General features: G+C 41.3%; 1 long non-coding RNA gene across 2 annotated transcripts in view; it reads right to left on the bottom strand.

The window, feature by feature from the left end:
- The window catches only part of LOC147655820 (uncharacterized), a 65,838-nt gene that overhangs the window by 37,158 nt on the left and 1,493 nt on the right, over positions 1-27,187 (bottom strand). For both annotated transcript variants that reach the window (XR_015276303.1, XR_015276302.1), the window contains exon 2: positions 26,673-26,735. This is a non-coding gene — a long non-coding RNA (uncharacterized LOC147655820). The remainder of the gene's footprint in view (positions 1-26,672; positions 26,736-27,187) is intronic.

Raw genomic sequence — 27,187 nt, 5'->3', positions numbered from 1 at the left:
TAATTAGATTTAAGAACTGCAACACTTGAAGTTAAATCACGCTTAGGAAGATGAAAATTGAAAAATGATAACTAATGGGATTTACAGATGATTTCCTTTAAAAGTAAAAAATTATTATTACACACATGTACCCCAAGGACCTTTCAATAGCTGTTAAAAATATTCCTCTTAACAGCAGACAATGAGAATATATCCACTTACATGGAAAGAGGAACAACAAAGCTTCTGCTAAGACACTTTTTAATAAAAGTAAAGATTCCCAATTATAGACTACAGGCTGCAGTCCTTTCCACCTCCTCCTCCTCCATTTCAGATTCTGTATTACTTTAGCAACTGAAAATGATGTCACACCTAGGTAATATTGGGGCCACATGTCTGGGTTCTGACCTAAGTGACATTGATGAGGCCAGCTGTAAAAAGGGACATTGAATTCTAGCTCAGCGACATGGAAGTAAAGTGAAAACAAGATTTGAAGTATTTGTCCTAATGCAAAGTAGTATTTCAACCCGAATTTAAAACCATCTAAAGAATTTAGGGCCTCAACACGTACTACAAAGAAGCCAGGTTTCACACTTTTAGGTAACCTCCACATCTTTGGGGATTTCTTCAGCAGTGACAGTAATGGACAGAAATTATTGCTTATGATTTAACTGTAGGGATAATGCTGATGTCAAGGTTTTTCCCTTGTAAACCCAGGCACTCTCTTTTGCATCACGTTCATCTCTTCTGACACAGCCCCCAAGGCCAAGCGTCTTCAACAGGAGCGGATACAGACTCGGAATCTGCTTCACGGGAGAGATCCGTTTGCTTAATTAAGTGTATAAAAATTGAACTTGTAAAGACATTCTAGCTGCAATCCGACACACTGACCAGTGCACAAGGCTTTTAGTGCCTGGTTTGTGGAAGTCCACTGCCACTGCAAGTGCTAAACCAGACAGTCAAACAAAGGTACCGAGCGCTAGCATTTACACTGGTGACAGAACTTGCAAGCACACCTACTTGAGTACACTCTGCTGAACTTGAGGCCCTGTCCTTTTGCAGGTGACATGTGGAAACTGCAGGGGATGTGATAATTCAGGTAGGAATTCTTCACTAAAGTACTTTATCAGCAATTTGAATAATGTCTTTGTGCATCTGTACAAAATACTATAGCACTTACAGGAATCCCAAAGGTATTCTGAAAGGAAGTAAAATTTTAAATTTCCCTTCAAGTTCATAGATATCAACATTTATTGTGAATTTCGTGGTCTTATTGCACATTAAAGGAATTAGCAGCAAATCCAAAATGACACCAAAATCTGTTCTGAATCCACAGACCAAAATGAAAATGAAGAGCATGTTTGATGACATAAAAAATTATATAATACATATACTTGCACAAGACAGAAGAAAGGTAAAAGCTACTGTTTTCCATACAGATTATGTTAAAAAGTGTCATATAGAACTGGTAAAGGACAAAAACCATGATGACAATTTAGCATCTTTTACCTAGCAAGGCACAGTTATTGAACCCAAAAGTCACTAGTACACACCAGCTCTTTGGTGGTTCATTGCATGCAGCAGGATGATTACTACACTTGCAGGGGTTAGGTGCCCTGCCCTTAAAACCAGGGGCAACCTTGGCAGAGAATCCAAAACCTGCTTGTCTGAATCCTTGTCCCTTCAGTCTCCTTAGAGCATGACAAGCTAGCAGAAGCTGGCATGGCTTCCCTGTCTTCTCAGTAAGGGAAGATACCAAAATCCTGCTACTGCTCTCTGGCAGGCACCTTTTTCCAGTGCTACATTTATTTCCAAGGAGAAGCTATAAATTTGATGTTGCACCACTGGAACAAACAGTTTGTTCTGGTCAGGGTTTGCCAGGCAGGAAAAGTTGGGTGTTTCAGCAGCTTGGTGTTCCTGGGTGAGCTGGTAGAGGAAAAACACCATCTCAGGAGCCACAGAACCCTGTCCCAACTTTCCTTTCACAGAGTTGAGTCATTAAAAAAAGATCTTGCTTGACTAGGTAAGGCAATATTTGAAGACTGAAGAAGAGATCATTTGGAAGTTAGAATACATACAACCATTAGAGGTAGAGTTGTGATACACAATGTGATTTACAAACTGATTTCATGCCACTGCCACTTCAGGCTCAGGAAGAATGCCTTGGTAGTTCATGGGCTATGAGAAAAGCTTATCCATTTATTCATTTACTCTCCTGAAAACCCAACAATCTGCTGTGTAGCAGGGGCTCTCTTGGGGTGCATCCTCTTCATTCACAGACTCTGATAGGGATGCTCTATCAGTACTTTTAACTTCATCCCAAATTATGAATTCTTTCAGATCTGAACAGCATTAAGAAGCTTTCTTGCTTTTCCTGGGAGCCTGTGGTGCAAAAGTGTTAACTCAGGAGTTTATTCTACAATGGATAATAAATGACATTTAATGACATGATGGATACATCTTGGCTTTGCAGTATATAGATGATTTCAAAATACAAGCCTTATTCCTTGTTCCCTTAATATGCTGCACACAGATTAGTGTTGTCAGCAGTCTGTCTTCAGTATTTTGATTAATAATGTTAACATGGTGCTCCAAAATGGGTTATTGTTCACATTTCTGATCATATTTACGCTAATTGTGTTTTTTTTTTTCTTTTTAATTTAAACTTGTATGAAAGCGTTGTGACCAGCAGGTTTACCTTCATAGGCTATGTTTTTTTCCAAAATGAAGGCAAGATTACTGGGATCAAAAATTACTTTATTTCTTCTTTAGCTGAGAAAATACCTTTCAGAGATTATTTTAAATCTTATCCTGTTATCCAGTTCACATGTCTGTAGTGAGGTTTTCCTTAGAACATACAAGTAAGGAGTCACTGAACTCTCCTGTTGACATGAGGTCAGAGGACACACGGATTTCCCAACCAAGATCTAGTCCAGTTTTGGAAGGTTTTTTTTTTTTGCAATACACTTCAAATGGAGCACTTGCAGACTAATGACACCCAATGACCCATCAGCATTCCTTGTAGCCAACATGTTCTCACTCAATGCCAAAGATGTGGGATTTGAAGACAGTAACCCTCAGCCTCCATGAACAAATGAGGTTAAAAGCACAGGTCAAGACAGGCTTCACAGGAGTTCTATATGGAGACTAAAATAAGAAAACACTGAAAATGTGTTTGAGATGGGTCTGTCTCACACTAAGCATCAAAGAAGCCCTAACAAGACCACGCTGGTAGTATCCACAGTCCCTGTTAAGCAAAGATCTGATTTCTTTCCAGTCCAAGAGCTGGCTCATGACATCAGACTGCAGCCTTCGTAAGGCCACGGCGAGGGCAGGATTACTTTCCATGTCACTAATTGCAGAAATTTACTCTCCAGCTTCAGGCATCTGAAGGGCATGATTCACAGTGTCAGCAGGAAATGACGGGGCTGTCATGCTCCTCCTGGCAGCAGGAGGAAAGATGATGCAAAAGTGAGTGAGAAGACTGAGGGCCGTGGGGATGACTCGACCATGAGGCTTTGGCACATCAAAGACAAGCCATGTTTTTATACATACAGACAGGAAGAGGAAGTTCCACCCCTCACCAGCCAACACCTAAAACTGTCAAGTGTCTTAGCTGCCTCACTGAGAAAGAAAGAGAAAAATGAATTTTGGAGCTGATTTTAATAATAGTTTTGCAAATCTACTTTTTTTGTTGTTGTTGTTTGTTTGTTTCTTCAGTCCTTAGGAACAGAAATCTTCTGGAGAGCTGCGGACACAGGATGAACCACGTGTGGAAAACCTGACATTTTTCCTCAAACACACAAAAAGGAAAGAATGTAGAAACTGTATGAAAACCAGTCCCACTTTCTTCTCCCACTGAGCAACAACCAACCACTCAAATCACTAAAAAAAACAATCTGCAATTTTACACCAGATGAAGAGCACAGTGGCTTTTGATACATATGCACCTAACTGTGGCTTTCTGTGAGCACAATTAATATCTCTAATGCAGCTAACAAAAGCAAAGCTTTTTAAAGATACAAAGCTGAAAAAAGGGATCTAAGGCTGAGTGAGCGGAGGGAGGAACAAAACGCAAAAGCAGCTCCAATGCTTAAGGCAACCTACACGCACACCATCTATAGATGAGTCTCTTGCTATGAAATGCATTTATATGGATCATTATCTTCACATGATACCTAGGCATTCCAGAAGCATTCAAGTGACCACATTATGCACAGCTCAGCACACCGCTTACGTACGCACGTGGGTGGCCTTAAAGAATCCTGAAATTATGTCAACACAATGGGGAAACGGGGGGCTTCCCATCGAAGGGGAGAAAGAACAGCGGAGACTGCACGGGCTGGACCCGTCCTATCCATTGTGCTGGACATAAAAAGCAAGACTCATAGATGAAGTTAAAAATATCATTTTAACTCAATGGAAGACCTATGTTGAAAACATCAATCCTGCCCCTATGCAAAGGATTTCATAACCACCTTTGCTGTGCGGCTCAGTTCATACAGGGAGAAGCTGGGAGAAGGCAGCAAGAAGAAAACAATTTATAAAACTTTTGCGTAGGTGTGGGAAGGGGGAGACAGCTGTACAAGCAAATTGCTTTGAAAAATCGGCTACTGATGGGTTAGGGCTGAAATGGGAATTTCTGTAAGCTCTGCAGTGCAGCAAAATCTGGGAAACACGGCAGAAAAAAAGACGGGTGGACTTTACTAGAAGGTGCCTAGTTGTGTCCCTGTGCAGCTTCCTCATGGAGCTCCTACCTGGCCCAAGAGCCAGCTGGACTTCCTTGCCACTGCCAGGCACCATACCATGGTCAGATAGGAGGCAATTTGCTACTCTAGAAAATTAGGAAATCCTAGAACCAACCTCAAAAAGCACTCTCGACTCCCATCTTACCAACTTCTGCCTCCCCAGTGTTTTTAAACTCTCTTTAATGGAAACCCTTTAGACAGGCTCCTACAGCCTATGTCTGCATGGCACATGTCACAGGGAACTGGTTCCTGCTTCCCACTGATAAGGAAACACACCATACATTAATCTCCTTTTACAGTATCGTATAAAACCCTAATTACAACCTCATGCCTCCACAAAAAACGCATCACACATTTAATTCATGCATAAATGTCAGCCCTCACCAAATTTTTTAATGTGGTTGAGTTTGTAATTAAGGCTTTGCTTTGTTCGGCAAGTGAGGTATTAGGGTGTGACCATGGAGCTCAGCTCTACCTCTTATTTCCTGCAGGCTCTTCTCAGATAGAAACAAAACCAGGACAACTGACCAGATACAATAAGAAGATCATCTGCATGGTCAGAGGTCTTACAGACCTACTTCTGGAACAGAAAACCCTTTGTGAGCCCTGATCAATTGGAATAACCAGACAAGCACTTCATTTGAACATCTAGCAGATGTTCCAGTCCAGGTAACCATTAATCCATGTGCTTCTCCCTCTCTTTCTTTGTGTCATTTCAAAGAGAAACAGACCTATCTTCTTTTTATATGTAGTTAAAAAAAAACCCAAAGAAACAATTAAGCAGGATCTTTGGTGGTAGTGCTTGAAAGAGATTTTTAATCTGGGTAAAAGGGACACACAGAACTCAGCTTACACCGGCCGGTCACTCAGCCAGCAGCAGCCTTTCATTATCCTAACACAGATCAGTCCTGAAAATAGGAACTCAAATCTTATTCAGAATTCACAAGAGTCTTCTTCTGAGTTGGTAGTCACCTCTAGGTGCTCTGATAATCTTTCCAACAATCTGACACATGAACTTCGCTATTACCTAATGATCTTTGCTGGGAACACAAACACATCCAAAGTCCTTTAGGATCTCAAATATCCTAAAACATACCACATACCACAAACATACAAACATACCACATCTACCTAACAACACCCAATTAAACAAAAGACTTGTGACCCACTGCAGTGTTAAACCCCATGAAAACTTTCCTATTCTTGCTTCTTCTTGCATGAACTGCATTCCCTTGACTTCAGGATAACAGATAGATGGAATAAGTAAATAAAAACAATTATTCCAGTTGTAATGATGTTACAAGCTTCACTGTTCTGTGGTGGAAACTGGAGAGAAGAGTCTTACATTAGCATATGGAACAAATCCACTGATTAGGCAAGATAAACATTTCAAATGAAGCAAAACACACAGCACAGGTGATTTTTCATGCAGCCATGGAACAACTTTCAAATTACAAAGTTATAGCAGTAAGTTGTCTTCTGGAACATCACGCAGCAGAAATGAACAGACTTCACTTCACACTCAAGCAGACTGACCGTGACTGTGACTCTTGGATAATCAGCCTTTGAGCTGTAACACGTGAGATGAATGTAGGGAATGTCACTGGAGAGGCACACAACAACACATACTGCCCTTGTTAATCACATGGGATTCCACCCTGTCATATCCAAAGCACAGAGGATAACAAGCCTTTGGAATGCTTATATGGAAAATATTAAATTATGAATAAAACACTTTGACAGTGAAGGAGGCAATGTTTTATGTCAGAATTTAAGACCACAAAACTCATGAAGTTAAAAAAGCCTAATTTATGTCATTTTCTCAAATTACATAACGCAAGTAATTAGATTAAACCAAATATGTAGTAAATATATCCTTAATATATTTTATCTCATGTAATCACGAGAAGGACAGACAAGAATCTCTGATTTTTTGAAGTGACAGACTTATCACGGGTTTAATTTCAATGAGCCCACTGAAAAATAAATACAACAGGAACACACAGGAAAATAATATTACTTTGTAAGCATTCTTTGTGTAAAATATATCAAGCAAGAAAGTGTACTTAAGATCTGGATATGAAGTTATTGCATGCATGGCTAGCTACACTAAGAAGAATTGGATCTGTGCTGTATTGCAGCACAGGTTCTGCACAGGCAGCTGCACTGCTTCAAGCTGTATGGGAAATATTGGATAAAAGTCCAATCAATGACTGTAAGAAGGGAAGAAGCAAAAGGGAAGCACAGGCAAATTTCATTAGGTTCCTTCCCAGGCTTATGACATATATTACAACAGAATTTATCAGCCAAACTGACCAAGGCTCCATTGTCCAGGAAACAGACTGAAAAAGTGCAAGCCTGTATCGCAAAGGCCTTTTAAGTTAAGAGTTATTAGGTGAAAAGAACAGAGTAATAAAACAGTGGATGTGGTTATTTCTAGTCAATCAGAAGAGACAATGACAGACCTCAATCTGCTTATCTACAATACATGTTGCATTTCCTACAGGACAAACCAACCATAAATGCTGCACTGAATCCTTTGGGAAACGGTCACCAAGAAATCCTCCAAGACTGGAAGTTAGTTAAATCATCTTTTTCATTATAGAATTATTCTGCATCTATAATCTTCTACATGATTAAAAATGTAGGTGAAACAATCATTACAAAAAACCCCAAATTTTACTAGAATTATTGTGATTTTCCCTCAATAAAGACACTGCCTACAATCACTGGGACTTGATTAGGGGACAGACACTTTTAGAGATTGCTTTCTTAGACTGTTGGGATTTAAGCCTGCCAGAACATAAGCTTGAGGAATAGTACTGGCCTATATGATTGAGGCTAACACAACCTTCAAGATCTAAAGCAAGCCTTAGCAAAGGCAGAGAAGGTCACTCCCTATATCTGGTATCAGCCTGGAAGCTAAAGCACTGGAACCAAGGATACAGACAGCGGTGAAAACTGACCCTCTCTGGATGCCAAGTGCTCGGAACTAGTACCCTTGGAAAGCTACGACAGAACCGACAGTGTGGAGTGTACTGACCAGGAGGAAAAAGAAAGGATGCTGCAGTCTTGATGCTCTTTCATCATGCACTCAGATTGTTGAAGGCATTGCCTCATAGGCTTTGCCATTAACCAAGGTGGTCTTTTCCTTCTTCCTTGCCTCAGTAAACATTACTGGTAACTAATCACAAAAAGTTTCTCGAGAAGTCTTTTCATTCTGAATAGGTTAGCAGAAATCCATGGTTTTCTGTGGACACAAATGCATATTGTTGGTGCAGGAACCCTACTGAGCAGCAGCAAGGCCCACTGTCCACACCCCTGACACCAGAGAGAAGGGACACGTCACGCTTGCCAGAAATATGTTGGTCTATGAGCATTATGCCACAGTGACAATTGAAAAAGCCACAATCAACATTTCCCTAAAAATAAGGCAATTCAAAAATGTCACTTCTGTTGTCACGGTTGATGTCACTTAAGTGTCACTTGGAGTTAATATTAGATTAATCAAGCCAATTATAGAGTACTTATAGTATTTAATAGCCTCTTGGATCCGACTTTTGATACAAAAATCTGCATATTCCTTGATGTTTTATGAATTTAAACCAGTTCAAAGTTCAACTCAAACAGAGTGAGGAGTGTGCAAGGTGTTGAGAAAAACCCCTCCACTGTTCAGGCAGAAAATGATGCGTCACTTTACCAGCCACAGTGGACTTTTAGCAATGGCTCAACATGAACAGCTCTCTCACCACGCACTGAGCCCCTCCAGCCCCTCTGTTAGGGCCATGGTCTGATGAAGGATTGGCTTCTACTGCTTCATTTCAGAGGAAGCAAAGGCTCACGGACAAAGCGATGCAGATGGATGGAAATGCTCAGGCACAGAGACACCTCCCTCACTCAATAGGTACCCCAGCCACTTGTTCAGCCACACAGCCAGGACCACCTGGTAACACGCTGCAGTCCCTGTCTGTATTCCCACGCTGCAGTTCGTCTATCCCTGGGGATGAGGTTTGCCTGGAAACCTGCACGCTGCCGCTCCGGAGTCAGAAGAGGTACTTCAACACTCCCACTCATCTGCTGAGGAAGCAGAACTGGGCAGAAATTTTTCTGTGACATCTATTTTCTCCTTTCTTTAGTACGGGGGCTAATGAAGAGTTTCATGTACACATAATTGTCATGCACAGCAGTTTAATCTCCCCACGCAGTGTTCGTGGTCTAAACACACAAAGAAGATACATTGATTCTCACAGAAATTAATTGTTGGGGCATAAAACAGGCAGGAGGGAGGGACAGTGGTGTTATTTCCTCAAGGAAGAAAACCGTACCTTTGGGATAACAGGTGCCCTTGGGGGAAGGTCAGACCAAAAGCAGGCAGCATCAGGAAAGTGACTTTGCCTCTTAATAAAATGCAGTTTGGTAAATGCAGACATGAAAGGCAAGTTGGTACAAAGTCACGCTTTCTTAATTTCTTCAACCCCAAAAGGCAGCGCTTCCCCTCCTGTTAGAGCACCCAGAGCAGAAGCCTTGGAAGGAATGGACACCAAAGGCTCTACCCAAAGCACTGCCTCCAGCCCTCTCTCACACAGAGAGCCCGGTGCTCATTTCCCCAGCAGAAGCAAAGGCTGTTCCCACAACCAGCCTGGAGGTCCCCACTCACACTCCTTCAGGTCAGGCTGCTTACAACGTGCCAACCATTTCCAAACTTTTTGTGAGCAACAAACAGGGGTGAATTCACTATTTCACTGAGGAGAAAGAGAAAACTCACTACATTGGCCGGTTTTATTTTAAAAGGGATGGATGTTTGGAATATTTGCAGCAGGGATTTGTCTCCTCAGGGAGACAAATGGGTTGTCCATGGATAAAGTGGACAAGGGTGTACAATACAGATATTTATCATGCACAAATTTATAAGCTATGTGTGCTTTATAGCATAATTAATCAGTTGCTGTCTCCTATTCAGTACGCAAATGCAGCCTCCCATCTTCCCAGGCACATTCGGTAACTAATTTATCTCCTTCTGCAATCCACATAATCTTATCCCTATGGAACAACCTGGTGAAGTAATTCCAATTCCCAGGTGTGGAAACTCAAAAGGGACATCGGAAGCACTGTCCTTGTGCATCCTTGGTACCTCCACGTTGAATCCCTGCAGAGTTCAAGGTGCATCCACTGCCACTCTGCCACATGTACATATAGAAATATATGTAAGACTGTGTATATCTGACTTGGGCAAAAGAGAAAGAAAGGGAAAATTGTATCCTCAGGGAATCATGATGCTCTTCAGCTCTCACCACCACCGCTTTTTGTACGTGGTCCTGACTCTTAGGAGTAGGAAGCCAGTCACAATCCAGAGTACAAGCAGCCCTCCTTCTGAGGTCACTCAATTAGAAGCCAGGAGACACAAAACATACAATTACAAAAAATACAACAGAAAAATTTGGGGATTTTCCCAGTGCAAAAAATCTCACTTGTATCACACACAGGAAAAAGTATTCAGCATGATGTAAGTGCCCTCTTTGTAATTATAACTTGCCACATTTTCACGATTTCTTACTCTGTATTTACTATTCTGTTTTGCTGCTGCAGAGTTTCCTCTATTGCAATCAGTGTGGGTGTCTGGAGTGTGAGCTGTTAAGATTTCTGCTCCTCCCCTCACATCAATATGCTGGCAGTTATCATAAGCAGCTACAGTACAGATCCTGGTTAGAGATTTGCAAGATCTCACACAAAAATGTAAGAGCTGCTAGATGGAAGAATTATTTTTCCCGTTAACAAAAAGTTTAAGGAACATGTAAATACAGTTTAATGGGAATAAATAAATTAAAAAAAAAAAGGTACAAATTATTTGTGGGTTTATAAGCCTTATGTAAACAAGACAATGTAGTGAAGCATCCACTGAAACACCATTCTTTAAAATTAATTTAGAGGAGAACTCAATGGACTTGGAAAAAGTAAAGATTATGTGTTATGCAGAAGTTCTACACCCACGCAAAGTAAAGGAAAAAATATCCCTCACATTTCGGATATATCTTTTCCACTAGCATGTAAATAAAAAGAAAAACCAAGATTATTTTAAAATAAAGAGATCTATATATTTATACCTGTTTCTATATACTAGCCTATATCAACCCATAATTGACCTTGCTTTGCAGATGCAAAAGGTTAACTTCTCAAGAAATTAAAGAGGGCTCAGACAAAAATAAAATGATACTTTTTCAGCAGAGGCCAAATCACAGCTTGTCATACAAAGCAGACCCACATTACCTTCTACTTTGTTCCCTTCTCGTGGGTGCCTCACAAAGCACTTCCATTTTACACAAGGGCGCACCCAAAGTTCAGATAAAGAGGAATCCTGCAATTGTTCTTCTTTATTTAGAAGGCATGAAACACGCATCAACACAAGATAAAAAATTCTGTTTTCTTTAAGGAGCATTAAGGAAGAGCAATGCCAGCAGCTTATGTACTTTTGTGTGTATTTTAACTGCAAAATACCAGCACACAGGCATTCCTCAAAGAACTTGTGTGAATTTTATCAATGGATCATTTCCAGTCCCTCCAACATTTCATCTCTGCCTTCAGCAACTAATGAGTTAAAGATGATAAATACCATTAACAAAGGAAAGAGGATCTTTCCTTTGTTTCCCAAAGAATGCGGAAGCCTGAATTCTGGCAATGTATTTTTATATTCAGCAAAGTTCCCCAAGTGGACAATTTTGCTTTTAGCTTTGTTTATTATTCTACCTTTAAAAAAAGGAAAAAAGCTTTGATTATCCAGACTGCAATCGTACTATAAAAGTAATTAAAATTTTTATTTCCTATTACTGATTGTATCTCTGTGTGTATTTTCTCCTTGCAGAAAAAGAAGAGGAATATGTACACTACCACCTCAAAATCCATATAGTCTGACTTCATTTCATGAAGAAAGTCTTACCAGGGCAAAGGAAAATTATATATAAACTCAATCATAATCAGTCATTAAATATTAAGCCACCAAATATGCATCTGAACAGCATTTCAGATGTTAAATTTGCCAGAGATAATCCAAAAGGGGCCCAAATAAACCACCCATGCCACAAACAAAACAAAAAAAATGGTTTTAGGTTTGTTGGTTTTGTGTATAAACTATAAAACACAAAGCTTGTTCCTACCATCTCTCCTTATGCTGGTTAATGTTTAGGTCTTCAATTAATTCTGAAGGGATTGTTTCACAGAGCCAGGAGAAAAGGATTCAGCACTAACAGCAGTCATAGCTTCACACACCAATTTCACAAAGAAAGGTCTCAGTGATACAAATACTGTATACATTCATAACAGAATTTACTGAACAAACTGTAAGTTATCAAAATATCAATAAAAACCATTGACTCAAGTATCTGATTAAAAACACAGAGCATTTTATTGTTCTTTTGAACCTGTCAGTTATGAGCCTTATTGACCTTTTCTGTAATGAGGGGGCAAATGTTCTGTGTTATTCAGTAAACAAAATTACCAGAAATAACAGACAGCAAATTTCCCCAAGAAAAATGGCTCTGTTTTTAAAAGTTATTTGCAAATGTGCTCACACTTTAAAATTAAACCCATTTAACTAGTTAAATCTGCACATTTATATTTGAAGTCTAAATGATATTAGCATTACACTGCAATTCTATCAGAAAGATAAGAACAATCAATATATTAAAAAAATACAACTATCTGCAAATATAGCCCAGACTAATAAAAGGGAAAAAAACTAAGGTTTTCTATAAAGTGGAGTTTTGCTTGTAAATATATTTTTCCTCCCTTCAAATTTCGCATACATTTAAAAAATAATTTCATTTCAACCACTTAGCTTTGGACACTATTAGGGAAAGAAGACATTTGAGAAACAAATGCTATAAATATTTATGCTTTTAAATTATACCAGCTAGTCAGGTTATTAGCACATCCAGTGGCACCCCAGTTTAACAGAGGTCTGGTCGAAAACCACGCGGTACCGTTCTAAGTGAGGCACCTGGTCTGTCAGTGCACATACTCAAGGACACTGTCTCGGCATGCAGAACAGAAGAAAGCAATACAGCAAGGGGTTTTTAAGCGTGGGATAAGTCAGAAGATTTAAAGTTTTCAGAGAATGTAGGGGAAGAGTAAGGTCCATCCATTCTACTCAAAAGGCTGCCTGCTGAAATCCCGTGAACTGGCTGACGCAGCACTTCCAAAAACAACCTGCTCACACCTCTGCTCTTTCCTTCTACCTGATGTACCCTCATCTCGCCGAAAAAACAGATGCAACCTGATTCTCAGCTGAGGGGTTTACTGTAGTGTATACAGCAGACGTCATGCTTCCCTGTGTAATATGGTGTTCCTCGCAGTCAGATACTGTCATTTGCATACATAGTAATGGAAGAATAAAAAAGGCAGAGAAATAACTGCTCTGTCTCTTTCTTTCCAAGGACTTACACTACCTTTCTGCACATTTCTAAACTTTCAACTGGAATAACGCAGGGGTTGGAAGCGGCTGAAAAGGGTCTGGACCCGATAGCAGGGTTTTTCCCCCCCTCGTGTCTGTGACAAGCTAGCAAAAGTGTGTATCTCCACATTTAAATACAAATAGGAAGACTGTCTTGCAAAGGAAGTGCACACAAGGACAGATGTTCACATCTCATACTGGACTGGAGGCAAACCTAAACCTTTATGACAGGAATACATTTGACACAGAACCAATTATAAAGACTTTTTGCCGTACACTGTGACCACCAATATTTTATCACTACTTTTGCAGAGTAATCTGCAATTAAAGAGATAGCACAAAGAATGAAATATTTTTAAATCCTTCTTGTATAACCCACCCCCTGAGTTAAATGCTGACAGCTAGAGAAAGAACACACAGAGCTCTCTATTCAGAGGCAGCACCGTGAATACATTCAATTAAAACTGCGAAGCATCATCTTAAAAATAAAAGGGGATACGGCAACTACATTTCCCACCAGGAGCCAGACCTCACCTCAAGTGATACACTACATGCTCTTGCAAGGTGAAATATTTCTTCCTTCCCATCACAAAAATAAATAAATAAATAAATAAATAAATAGAAATCTGCAGAGGAGGAAACACTTACCTTAATTTCTTTTTAGAAAAAAAATTAAATAATAGTAATGATAATAATAATAATAATAAAAGATCAAGAGAAGAGCGCGGCTCCAGCACCCGGAGCAGGGAAGGCGGGCGAGCGGAGCCGGGAGGCAGCAGCGAGCGAGGCAGGGGCGGCGGTGGCCGTGCCCCCTTTCCCGGCACAGGCGTGACAATGCACGAACACCCCTCCACGGCACAGCAGGCAACTGTAGCCAGGAGACAGAGGTGCTTAAATTAGAAAACCGCTGCCAGAGGAAATAAACGGGAACCACAGCGACCCCCTCGACCCCAGCAGCTATCAAATCCGGGAAGATATAGTGCACATCTGTTTTACGAGGCCCCCAGGGAGCTCCAACTCCAGCTACTTACCCTGTCTGCATTATTAATAGATGTTAATGGCGCCATTATATCGAAAAGAAGCCTCTTCCTCTTTATATTATGGAAATCCCAAAATTCCAAGTTAGGTTTGTTTGTGGTTTTCTAATTTAAAAAAAAAAAAGCAGAAAATCCCTACACACCATGAGGCAGCAAACAGCTTCTTGGTCCTGCAAACTGCAGAGCTGCACCCTCTCCCTTCACCCAGTCACCCTCAATACACTGATTTGGTAGACAAAATCGATTCAAAGCAGCAAACAACTGCAATAAAGCAAACAGGCAGACAAAGACTTCCTGCTATAAGGCAACTCCTGAATACACGATTTTCTTTCTAATAAGGTTCTGAATTTTTTCAGCCAGAGCACACACATTTATTCCCACGTAAATGATGCAGTATAGAAAACAGCATAACCCCACACCATTCAGATTTTTCTGACCTAAATACATAGTTTATTTCTTCAGCAGAAGTTATCTGTCACCTCAAAAAGTATTATTTAGACTGACTCGACCATGCAGTACCTTCTGTCAAGCCTTTGATTTAGTTAATGAATAAAGGAATGTGATCCTAAAGTATCCCTAGGCTGTGTTTTGTTAATGCCTGGATTTCCTCCGGGTCCATTCATCCTCAAGGTAGGTGTACTGCAGTCATGCACCAAAGTGTCAAAAGACCTTCCACAAAAGATATTGACCTATTTTAATCTGATCCATGTATAAATGCAATGGAGCTACCACTGGGAATAAAGTGAACCAAAGATGTATTTTTAACCCCTTTATAGCACCGTATGCAGGAGGAACAAATGCACACCAATAACAAACATACCCTCAAAGACTGTGCGAGAATGCAGTCTGCTTTAACTGGATCTCTTCCACCGGTGTTAAGAGTCATGTGAAATGCTTCTCAGAGAGCCAGGCATATCCCTACACTTCAGCATTGCTACCAGATAATTTTGACCAGCTTACAAAAAAAAACAACAACCAACCAACAAAAAACCCAAACCAGAAATGCCAGAACAGGAGGCTTCCCCAAGTGGGCTTTTACTCCGCTATGCAAGTTACCAATTTTAACTCAAATTAAAAAAAAAATCACCTCAACGCCTCAAACTGCAGAGGAAAAGAAAAAGCCATCCCTTAAGGATGGAAATACCCCAGCATTAATTGCACGAGGAAATTTTTGCATGTGTGGGGGTAGGCTGGGGAGAGCGAACGTGTCAAGAATCACCTTCTTGTGCTGCAGATGCATGCTGCAGCTGTTTGCTGGCTTTCCACAAATGAATGAAAAGTGCCGCTAATTCTTCCAAGACAAATGTAACCGATTGGCTTTGTTGCCTGCTCGCCTCTGTGGCTTTTGAGACCACGCAAGTACGCTGCAGACGCAAAATCACAGGGTCTGGCTGTATTAACTGAATTACAGACAGCGCTGATGTGATCATCTTCATCTCTCTCTCGCGCTCTCTAATTATTTATCCAGATCAAGCCTGACTGCTGGAAAATTAGCTCTCTACAGGAGGTAACCGAGCTGAAAGGTTCTTTTTACCAAGAAATGATGGGCTGGCCTCTAGCAGTACATATGCCAGTGTGCAGTTGTAAGGAAATGTCACAAGATGTAAATTTGCAAGTAGATTTCTCATCCTCCCAGAAAAAGAAATAAGACATTTTTAGAAGATATAAATACATATATATATATATATTTATACAGACACACAAAATAAGTAACCGTCCAAATTCCTGACCCCAAACTTGAAAGAATTTATTTAAAATGGAAAGAGAGAAGATGTATATTGGTCACATCTTCTTTTCATTGCTTTACACAGTCAGTCCCGCTTGCCTGTCTATGAGCAAGTTCATAGTATTTCACTTGTGCAAGGTTTTCACTTCTTGCCAGCAACTGCAATGAGACCAAGTTTTAGTTCTGATGCTTAGGGGGAGAAAAGAGAGCAGCATTTTAGTCACTGAATCAAACCAACTCACAGCAGAATGAACAAAGCATAAAAAAACCAGGATAATAGATTTTTTTTAAGCTCAAGATACTGCTTTAGCCTGTAGCAATCTAAAAGCAACTGTGAATGTAATTTTTTTTTTAGTTAAATAAATGGAAAATAAAAAGTGTTAAACCTGCGAGACAAACAAGGGTAGTTTAAAAGGAATAGCTTTGAAATTATTTTCCAATTAGCGAGACTGTCATTACAAGTCAATTTGCTGTACTGCACGCATATATGGATGTACACGTTTTTAATACACTTTAATGCATGTTTTGGTCCAATTCTAGTCACATGTAGGCCACTATAAATTTTAGTGCTAGAGAGCTTTAACTTACACTTGAAGCATTAAACACACAAAAACATAGACATTAAAACAATGCAGCAGTATGAAACAAACATACTGATTTTGATAGCTACAACCTTCAGAACTTAATTGTTTGGAAAGCAAAAAAAAAAAAAAGCAGATTCCAGGCTGAATCTCTCCGCTTGCTGCACTTGCAGCAGTTTCAGTATGTCAAGCTTTCCTCGATCTTTTAATTGCATTGGGTGTTATGCATTCCAGGGATGGGTGAGAATAGTTGTCAACCCACCTGACTGCAGAACAAAGAGCATTTTTTCTTCCAGCATTTGTTACTGATGCTCGAGCCACACCCTGCGTCCTTACAGAAGGCGCTCTTTCTCGCGTCTCCTTTTTCCTACCCACACACAGAGACGATATCTTCCCAATAATAAAAGAATAGCCATTCTCTAAAATTACTGTCCTGGGCTTCACCATTTTTTGAATCCCCTGTGGGTTTACTTTTAAGGGACTAAGGAGGACTGCGGGTGCTGCTGTGTTTTCCACAGTGTGGGGAGTCCCTGAGCTGGGATGCCTCAGCATCCCACAACTTGGCTCCCATTACCCTGCTTGGGATGATCCTGGCAGATGAGGAGCCTCACCCTACTCATCCAGTCACAGGAGAGGGAGGGCACAGCCCCCAGAGCATTTGAGGGCATAAAAAAAACCCAAAAAAAACCAACAAAACAAACCAACCAAAAAACCCCCAAAACCTAATGCCACAACAAGAGGGAAACCCTTTGCCTGTCCCCCCACAACCCACCAGCCCCAGGGACCTGCCTGTGGGGTTGAAATGCTCTGGGTGCCATTAACCCCTAGTAGGTATTTGCCAAACCGTGTGCTCCCTATCACACCCCCTCAAATCCTCCAACAGCTGGCAGCTTGCAATGTTGAACCCCTCCTGGTCTGTCTGATCTGCTGCTCTGCACAAAAACCCTTCAGCCTTTCATTTTTTGCTTCCATCCCCACTAGCACTGCAAATCGCACATACTGGTCTCTCCAGAATCAGATACAAGAACAAAATCCCTTGTAGGAATGTAGAATTACATTCTGTGTGTACAACACACAGAAACCTACCATGTTTTTTGCAGATTTGTATAAACAGACATATTCCTGGCTAGATCTATTTATAAAATGACCAAGCAGTACAAAGCTAGATGCAGACAATGCAAAAACTGCTACCCGCAAAGCAACTCACATCCCTTTTCCTGCCTGTCCGAAAATACCTCCTCCATCACCTCAATTATCTCTTCCAAAAAGTCTGGAAGCAATCAAGCACCACAGCTTTTAACATTGCCCTCACCAACCATTTCATGAGGTGTAGCAACAACCTGGCTGTGGTTTTGGTGGCTCTATACCAGCGGGTAGGTCCTAAGCATCTTTAGAGTCAACAAGGCAGCCCTGTCCCTCCGCATTTCCTGAGGCATCAAGGTTACCCTTTCTGACCTAATAAAAGTAGCAGGAATGACGGCTTTCACCAAGTTTCAGGGCAGGTGGAGTTAAGGAATGGTATGATTTAGCCTGGATTATCTTTGAAGGCAGGAGTAGAGGGATTACTTTTTTTTTTTCTGTTTCCCTGACACAGCAAATGCATCCAATATGCTTCCCAATCCTAGCCCAGTTGTCCAAAACAGCTTAATGAGCAGCACTATGGCCTCTGTGAGGTTTGGTGTAGGGCTTTTGTTGTTTTAAAAAGAGCTTTTGTTCAGCTGTTCCTTGATATTTGATATGTTATCATCCACCAGCCACGCACCACCGAAGGGAAGCCGTGGTGCTCCTGGGCCGTGGCTAAATTCTGCGTCAAACAGAAAACCGTCTGACGCAGAATCAAAGAAACTGTTGCCACTTGAACTGTCGAGATGCAGAAAAATGAAACCCTTTTAACTTTTGATCACATGATTCTTGAATAATCAGCAAAGCCAGCTTTAAAAAAAAAGAAAATTAAAAAAAAACTGTATATCCCTGGACTAGACTGCCCTAGACTGCCAACTGCTGAATGTTCTCGTTACTATTTTGAAATAGGGTGTGGGTGGCGGTACCTACTAAAGCTTTCTACTGCTACTGCCACCATTGCTGCTAATGGGGTAGGTGTTTCCAGAAATCCCTGCTCCTAAAGAGAAGCCTGAACTTACATCTGTGCCTCTGCTGGGACACACTGCAGACAGGAGTTTCTTGCACCATCTGTTATTTGCGTCACCGCTGCATGAGGATGCCAGCCTGTGACAGCACCCAGACCTGCTGCAGCCACAGCGGCAGCCAGGGAAGAACAAGATGAGCCATGAAGGAAAGCCACCAAGAGTGGGATGGCCTCTGAGAAACAGACAGGCAGCAGAGTATGTGCCACTGGTATGACCAGGCAGGATATGGCAGCCACCACCAAAAGCCCAATGCTTGCCATGAGAGAGCAGATTAGTGGCTTTTAAGGCACCTTGCTGGTGAAAGCATCATAGCAGGGAGGAGGGACTCTCACACCTCGCTCCACTGTGAGTTGCCACACTGTTCAGCTGAGCCTCCCCAGGATTTGTGGACACACATGGCACAAAATCAGCGGCTTCTCTCCTCCCACCTGAGGTCCTGCCTGTATCTCTGGGCAGTGCAGCTACCTGACAGCAGCAGAACTTTCCTGATGCACTCATCTGTGCAGCACACTGTGCCCTGCTAGGTGCCCATTAGCACTCAGATGGAAGTGTCTGTTGAATTTTCGGGGAACCTTCAACTTGTTTCCCTAACACTGCTGGATTACCTTTTAAACTGATCAACCCTGCTCAAGACTTAGGCAAATGGGTTTTACACAGTCACTTTTATGCTGCTGAAAACATGTCTGAAGGAAAACCAGGAGGTCTCCAGAGTACTGACACTGCATGAATAGATAGCAAGTTCTAAAATAAAAAAAGCACTACAGAGCACCACAGCTCTCAATATAAACAGGTATGTGAATACTCAGCACCTTTCTTAGAGATGCTCATGTTGAACCTGGGAAGTTTGTCCACTTTTTGGCACAGTAGCTGTACCTGCTGAGACCAAAAGAAAACCAGGAGATTTTAATGGGGGTAGAATTGAACTGGCAAGTACCAGGTTTTGTTAGTTTTAAGATTATAAGTGTGCTGATAATCCCATTACCATTCAATCTCTGCACCCCCCAAACAGGGTATTTGTTGCACAGCTGGAGACCAACCTCCTGGCACATGGGCAGCAATAAGATGCTCCCAGGTTCCCTGTACCTGGTGCATCCACAAGCACTGATGAGTCCTCTACAGCACCTGGGTGATCCACCAGTTCCCTTTCCTTACATATGCTGCATCTTCCCTCCCAGAGAACTCACCGCCCACTGGCTTTCCCTGGAAGGAACCTTAATCCTTCTGACCTTTCTGAATACAAGTCCTTCCGCTCTTTATTTTCTTAAATAATCCCTATCTCCAGTTGTAGCCAGGCACATTTATTTTTTTTCCGTTTTCTATTCTTCAGGTGAATTTCAACCCTCTGTGCAAGGTTGCAAAGTTGTTGCTGTAGGTCTTTGGGAGTCTTTACCTTTCTCCCAACCTCCTTTACTTCCTCTGAAATTGCTTTCCTAGTTAAAAAAGCCTGTAAGCTGTTTCTCGACCATACCCAATCCTCCCATCACTTTGTCAGGAGTGCTGGACTGTCTTTTACAGTCAGAGACAGTGATGATAAATGACAGCCTCCATAATCCAGCAAGTGCTGCTGTCCAGAGGCGAAAGTCACAGGCAGATGTGGAGCCTTCCCATTGAGAACACCACAGAGGGAAGAGGGCACATCACTCACAGCAGTAAATCCCATCCTCGCTCTGGCTGCTCGGCTCCAAGCAGTGTCAAAGCAGGTTACAGAGCACACTGTGCTGCTGAGTCTTCTCTTGCCAGCAGACTTTGCTTTCCCTTAAAACACAAAACAAGGGGAAAAGCATCTTCTATTATCCAAAAGAAGGCTGCATGCAACCGTGTACACTCCCCATTTCAGCAGCTCTGATATTGACAGCCAGCTGGATAGTGCATTCAAGCACTCTGGGGATCAAACGCTTTATCCAGAAAATCTGTCCCTGTTTGCTAAAGGAGCCCCTGGTGAGTGGGTTTTGAGGAGCAGAGATTCAAACCATGCTTCCCACCTCACTCCTAATCAAAGTGGGTTAGGAAGCAGGAGTGCCAGCCAGAACAGACTGCCCTTCTTCCCAAAGAATCACAAACATCTTTACGAATATTAGACCTCACAGCATACTTGGAAGAAGTCGATAAACATAATTTCTACCACCTCACCCAAGTCTTTGCTGAAAAAGCAATGCTAGAGGGAAGCTTATCTATGTGTCCACGGTCAGGCTTGGCATCTGTGACAGACTGAGACGTCTTAAATACCTGCACATCCAGCCTTCAATCCTAGAATGAGACACCAGGCACTGCCTCTAGCTTTTAAAGAAGAAGCACTGAAGGAAAAGAAAAAAAATGTACAGCATAGCTGAAGACCCACTGGAAGAGCTGAAGAGGTTGTACTTCTGAAATCAGCTGCAACACCATTCTCTCCTTTGGGAGCAAGCTTTCCCCTGCCAGGATCAGCTCCAAGCTCCTCAGGCTGTGCCCATCCTCAGTGGCTCTCAGAGCCAGTAACATATCAGACTGAGATGGGGGGGAAAGCAGGGCATAACTCACACTAGGAGTGTGGGGTTTTGTCCAGTCTTCTGTCTGGTCTTTCCTTGGCTCCCTTGGACCTGCACATCAGCCAAGAGCAGAGATGTAAAGGTACAGCCACCAGTGTGTTCACCAGTACCATACCTACCACAGTGTGCCAGAAGCGTTTCAGCTGGCTCCCAACGACCCTGCAAGCCCTTCATGGTGACTTGCAAGCAGAACTAGTGCCAAAGCACTGGTACCTGCTCTGGCACAGCAAGGCTGATGATCCCCTTTGAGCAACTGTGTGACACGTGTAGCATCAGTCACTGAGTGCTAGACTGTTCTTTCTTTAGGCTAGACTAAGCTGGTAAGCTGGCTAACTCTGAACTGGAAAGCAGGTGGTAAGTGCCTCTTTTCTGGTGCCTTTTGCAGACCCTCCTCTCTCGGGAGGACACTGTGCCAGGGAAGAGGACACACAGTGTGGCCACCAGTGGGAAATGCCTCGGCTCAACTGCAGTCCACAGCACCATTCCCGCTGCAGTGCTTCTGGTCTCTGCCTTGCTAATATTTGTTTTAAGAGGTCTTGATGAGTCAAACTGCTCAGGATGAAAGTCCACAGCCTGCCGGCAATGTGAGTGAGAACACGGAGCCTGTGCTAACAGAGGATGCCAGGAGTGCAAGGTGCACCTTGGCTGAGCCAGTGGGACCACGAGCCAGCAGCGATGACTTGGGGCAGAGCTCACTGCTGTAAGCCCAGCCAAGAAAAACGAAGGTAGCCATTTTCCTGCAGTGCGCTCCAAAACTCTCTGCGGCATCGTTGCCTTGATGGTTAACCAAAATGGTAATTTACAACTTCTTCTTCCTCCAGTTGTAGTCTAAATCTAGACTAGATCTGTTTTCAGAAGCATTCTAATTTAAGCTCACACTTCACTAAATCCTTAAAAATTAACAATTTCTTATCTGTCAGCCTCCAAGACAAACGTAGGTTTTCAGCAGAACCGAGAGCAGCCAAAAGCTCAGCCAAAGCTATCCACCCCCAGGTGAGGTCCACAGGGGGAAGTGTGACCCATCAGGACACCAAGAACTTGAGTCCAGCCTTGCAACTTCCTGCGCATAAAGCCTGCATTTTCCTCCAGGACTTACATCCCTAATGTCAGTAAGACAGAGAAATTAAATCTATTCAGCAGGGAAGGCAGTCTTTCACAAAGAGAAAAACTACATTTTTTCCTCATCTCTACCTTCCTTTCTCAGATTTGTCCCTTTTATGTGTCAAGAAAAATTAAATTCCAAATTTGCAAGAATTAACGGCATATTGCTGCATTACAGAGGACCACAATCACTACAGAGGATGAACAGCACGAGTCCACAAGAGCAGCTGTGGCTTTATATCCTCTAAAGCAGTCACCATTTATTTTTCTTTATCTTGAAATTGATGGGTTTGCTTTTAAATTTCAAAAATATTAAAAATGGGATCAGACCCTTCAGTGGAAATAAAACAACAAAATCCAAGTCTCTTGGTTTGTTTAGAAAGGCCAAACTTCTTTCAAAACTCTCCTAATTTTAATTGATTGATATGCTAGACAAACAGTTACAAAGAAAAAGGAACAGACTCCCAGCTATTTTTAAGACCCACTGGGCAAACAAACTCGTATTCATTATTTACCTTGGGGCAGGACCCCGACTCTTTAACCAGGTTAAGGGCCCCGTTGTGTTAATCTTTACATTAGTCCAGAGCAACGTGCCTCATAACTAAACAAAGTAATGTCAATCCCTCTTTAGTAAGGGGGCTGGGACGAACGACACCAACCCCCTCCTCCCTACGCACACGCTGTGGCATAATCTGCCACCTCCTATAAATGCTGCCATTCGTCTTTTCTTTAGAAGCATTGCAGGAGTATTTCCATATAAGCCTTATTATAATAAAAACAACAGTGTGACAAACAGCTTTGCAAATAGGTCTGCTGCTCCAACAAAGCACAGACACAACATGCTGATTTGCAGCAGTACCCCGCAAAATTCAGAAGTGCTACTAGTTGATTTGAAATCCAGTAAATTTAGGTGGTTGCTTTATCTTCTTCATCATGATACCTATTTCCTTAGACAAAGATGAAGAAGTAGAACATGTGCTCAATGCCTGCAACTGTTCCCCCAATCCCTTCCTTCTCCTCCCCTCCAATTTACATTGATTACAGGTTTCAAAGTCTCAGAGATTCATTTTTAAGTTCTGTTTAAAATGCTGATTTTTACTTGTTTTCTTTTCATCTAGATCAATAATGCTCAGATGATAAATATGTGCCATTTACCATTTATACTTTTTCATCTCATTGAATATCCCACAGCAAAAGCCTAAGAAAAATCAGTTCCTGGATAGCACTTACATTTCCCGTCTCTAGCCTATTCCCTGTTTTATCTGTACCACAACACATGAGCCTGAGTGTGTTCTATTAAGGCAGACACCCTTTATAACATTCAGACATTAAGTGCAGGGAAAGGAACTGCATCTTAAAACATTCACTGCTCATTAAAAAGTTTGTCTAATTTTATGATGACAGTTCAGCGCATACATTATTCTCTGTGAAACAGTGCCCCAGTGTTAAGGCATCACCACATCAGTTTTCTATTCAGTCTTCACCGAGAGATGAGAAGCCACCATTTTCTTTTTGATACATGCAAATTAAATTGTTTGTCTTTACAGAAAGTGTAAACCACGGAGAATTCTGCATTTCAGCGGCGATACTGTCACCTAGCATTAAAAACAAGTATTAATTTGTAAATCAACCTCCTCAATCGTGTTCAAAGGAAGTAATTAAGCATTTAATGTACAAACAAACCATCTCAAATATTAGTTCTGTTTCCAAGGTATCTCACAACCATATAAAATTCCCCTCATGCTGATGATCTGCATCAGAACAGACTCTTGTACACCATTTTCAATAGATGCAGGCTTACCAGAGTCTTGCACAAGCTATACAATCTATACTGTTTCAAATTTAGCAACACATAAATAGCTGCTTACACATATCTGGGACTATTAGGACTTGATTTTACATTCTAGAGCATTAAAAAACAACAGCGTCTTGCCAGTATCCTGATTACAAAATGCTACAAACTCTTTAATAGTCATGCAGTATTTTCAGCATTTTAAAAAAAAAAAGCTCAAAATCATTTTTCTAGCGAGAGCATTTAGGAATGCCTTACCTCATTAAAATAAAGTTTTAAACAATGTCTACATTTAACTTACATAATGCACTGGGTTTGCTGTAATTATCTAGTAATTCCAACTATTCAGTAATGCAGGAGACTTAAAGCACAGCTTAGGAACAGGAAGATTTGTATTTTCCAGCAACCCTGTGAAACTCTGGCGAAGTTAATTCATTGCACTGACAAGAAAAGAAACCTCAAAACCAGTCAGGCAAAGTAGTTTAGAAGCTTTTCTTTCGCTCGAGGCTTTAATAATTTCAACAGGCACAATTTCACAAATCATCTTTCAAACTCTGAATAGCCATGCTTCGATAAGAACCAAAGCTGCAAGAGTCGCGGCTCTCCAGTAATGCACAAAAATCCTGATATACAGGGTGGCGACTGAAAGATACATTCATTAACTTTGTTTTCCTGGCTTTAAAAAGGTCAAGTGGGATGCTGATTGCCAGTCAACCACTTTGTTTCAAGCATTTTTATTAGACAAAAGGCTTACAGTTAGCACTGCATTGTGCCCCACCCAGCTAGCTGGCTGAGAATTGTCATCTTCTCACTCCATTAGGCTGTAGGGCTGTATCACAATTTCCTAATTAAGCATTCCCACCGATACATGTGTCTACCTTATAAACACACTCTGTTCTTTCCCTCCCCTCCTAAATAATCTTTTGGCAGGTCAGACACGAGGAGGAAAAAAAACCAAACAAAACAAAACCATGAATGAAACAATGAAGGAACAGGATAGTACTGACCTTTTCTTGTAATAATGTCTTGCATCTCTCCCTCCCTTGCTGGTATCTTAAACTAGGAAACCACTTCTTTAAAAATTAATTACCAAAAGGAAAAAACCCAACCCTTCTTCAAAGCACCCACTCCTCCCCAAAACCAGGCAAGCCTATATTGGTTAATTTTTTATTCTAAATATATTTTGAGAAGGTGGATTTTTCCATGCACGCATCCTGCATCAACCTCGCTCTGTCTGCATATGACATATCAAATGTAATGGGTAAAACAAGATGAAGTAAATTGTACTCTTTTCTCTCTTTGCACCATGCATGTATATCGACACGACACAAATGCACAGTACGTGAAAAGAATGTTAAAAACTTTTTACTTCTGAAATCCAGGTTATGAGATTTGCAATAAGCACATGAACTTAACCATTCATAAGAACAGTAAATGACAAGTTTATCATGAAAGAATGTCACATTTACTTAACCCCATTTATGTGATTTGAGGCAGCCATACCTTATCATGAAATAGCAAGTACACACTGGGAGAAAATATTGAAGACCCTGCTAGACTACAGAAACATTTTCTGTTTTCAAAACAACTTAAAGTAATAGAACCTCACCCAGGTCTCTCTGTATAGACTAGGTTTAACTAAACCCCACATCTATCTTTTAAAATGCAAGCCTGACTAACGCTGGCCAACAACGATATTATGCTAATACAAGTCAAAATGGAGCATCTCTTAGCTTGATGGATTAAAGGGAAAATTGTGAGGTAGTACACAGTTTTCACGAGAAGGCCCAGTTCTTCCCTTCCTTCTATTTTTAAAACTGATCTTATGAGCACCCATTATTTTTCCCCTCCACAGCATCTTTTAAAAACCCCTCTCACATCTCCAGGTAGCCATCACGCATATACGCAGTAGCAAGAGTTTTCAGAAATGTAGACTTCTTCTCAAGGTAAAATGCGGGCATATTGTGAGGAAACCTTACTTCTTGACCTAGTATTTCCCAGCATGTATTTGACAGAGTCCTATTAACCCACAATTACTTAACCTGTGGTGAAATGCGACCAACTCTTCCCTTCTGAACACGCATTTAATACATCGATGTTTCATGCTGGTAAGACAGTTTTAATTCTTATTATATTAAAAAGACTATATTTCCACATTAAATAAATTGAATTTGTTACCATACCTTACTTTTGCTTTTCAGTTTTCATCTGTTCCTTGACTGTTGAATAGTATTAATGGAATCCTTGGGGGTACCTACCTTCCAACACTTTAATGGCTCAAGCAAGGCCATAACATTGTCACAAATTATTTGAAATGCATCTCATGCTTTGACAGGGGATACGTGCTGATAATGCAAGCACTAGAAACACAGGTAAATTCTTTCCTAGTTACTTTTTTCTTTTTTTTTGGTATGAAAAGCAGTCTTTCAGATACTACCCATGATGCCCCAGAACCAAAAACATCTGCAGTATGCTACGTTCCCCGTTTGTCGCAATGGACTCACCTATTTAAAGCGGGGAGAAGAAACCATTAATCTACCAAAATACACACACACACACACACAAAATTCATAGGAAGATCTCTTGTACTTACACATTGCACTGAGCCGCATGCAGGAAGGAAGGTAGCTGTGTCAGTGCCAGCCATGTTGAAGACCTGCAAGACCCAGGTATTTGTGAAGATGTTATTTGATGGCTTTGTGACTTTCAGCCGTAAAATATCCCCTGCTTCCCCAGAGCCATCTACAATTTTGCTAATGATGTTCTAATTTTAAACGCGGTGTGTGAAAGACAGGGTAAGGAGAAACGTTCTAGGTATTTTAACCTCTTGATGCTAAAGCTGTAACGCGAGAATGTTTAAGAAACACCTGAAATGCCCCTTCATGAGTAACTATTTCTTTCCTGCTGAAGCAGAAAGAGGGGGGGTGGAAAAAAGCAAGCCCTTGAGCCATGCAGTTCACACCTTCAGAGATAACGACCCTGCTAGGTTAGGACAAATGGTAGGACATGCAAGGTGATGTTTGAAATCAAGGTCTCCTTCTCAAACTCTTTTTTCCCTCTTCGCCCTCCAAGTAGGTCACCCCTCTCAGCTGATTTTGTGTAACTGGT

The sequence above is a fragment of the Cyanistes caeruleus genome, chromosome 1 (genome assembly GCF_971803275.1).
Source record: "Cyanistes caeruleus chromosome 1, bCyaCae1.hap1.1, whole genome shotgun sequence".
NCBI classification, from domain to species: domain Eukaryota; kingdom Metazoa; phylum Chordata; class Aves; order Passeriformes; family Paridae; genus Cyanistes; species Cyanistes caeruleus.
Note: the sequence above shows the minus strand (reverse complement) of the source record. Positions and strands in the feature narration are given on the sequence as shown.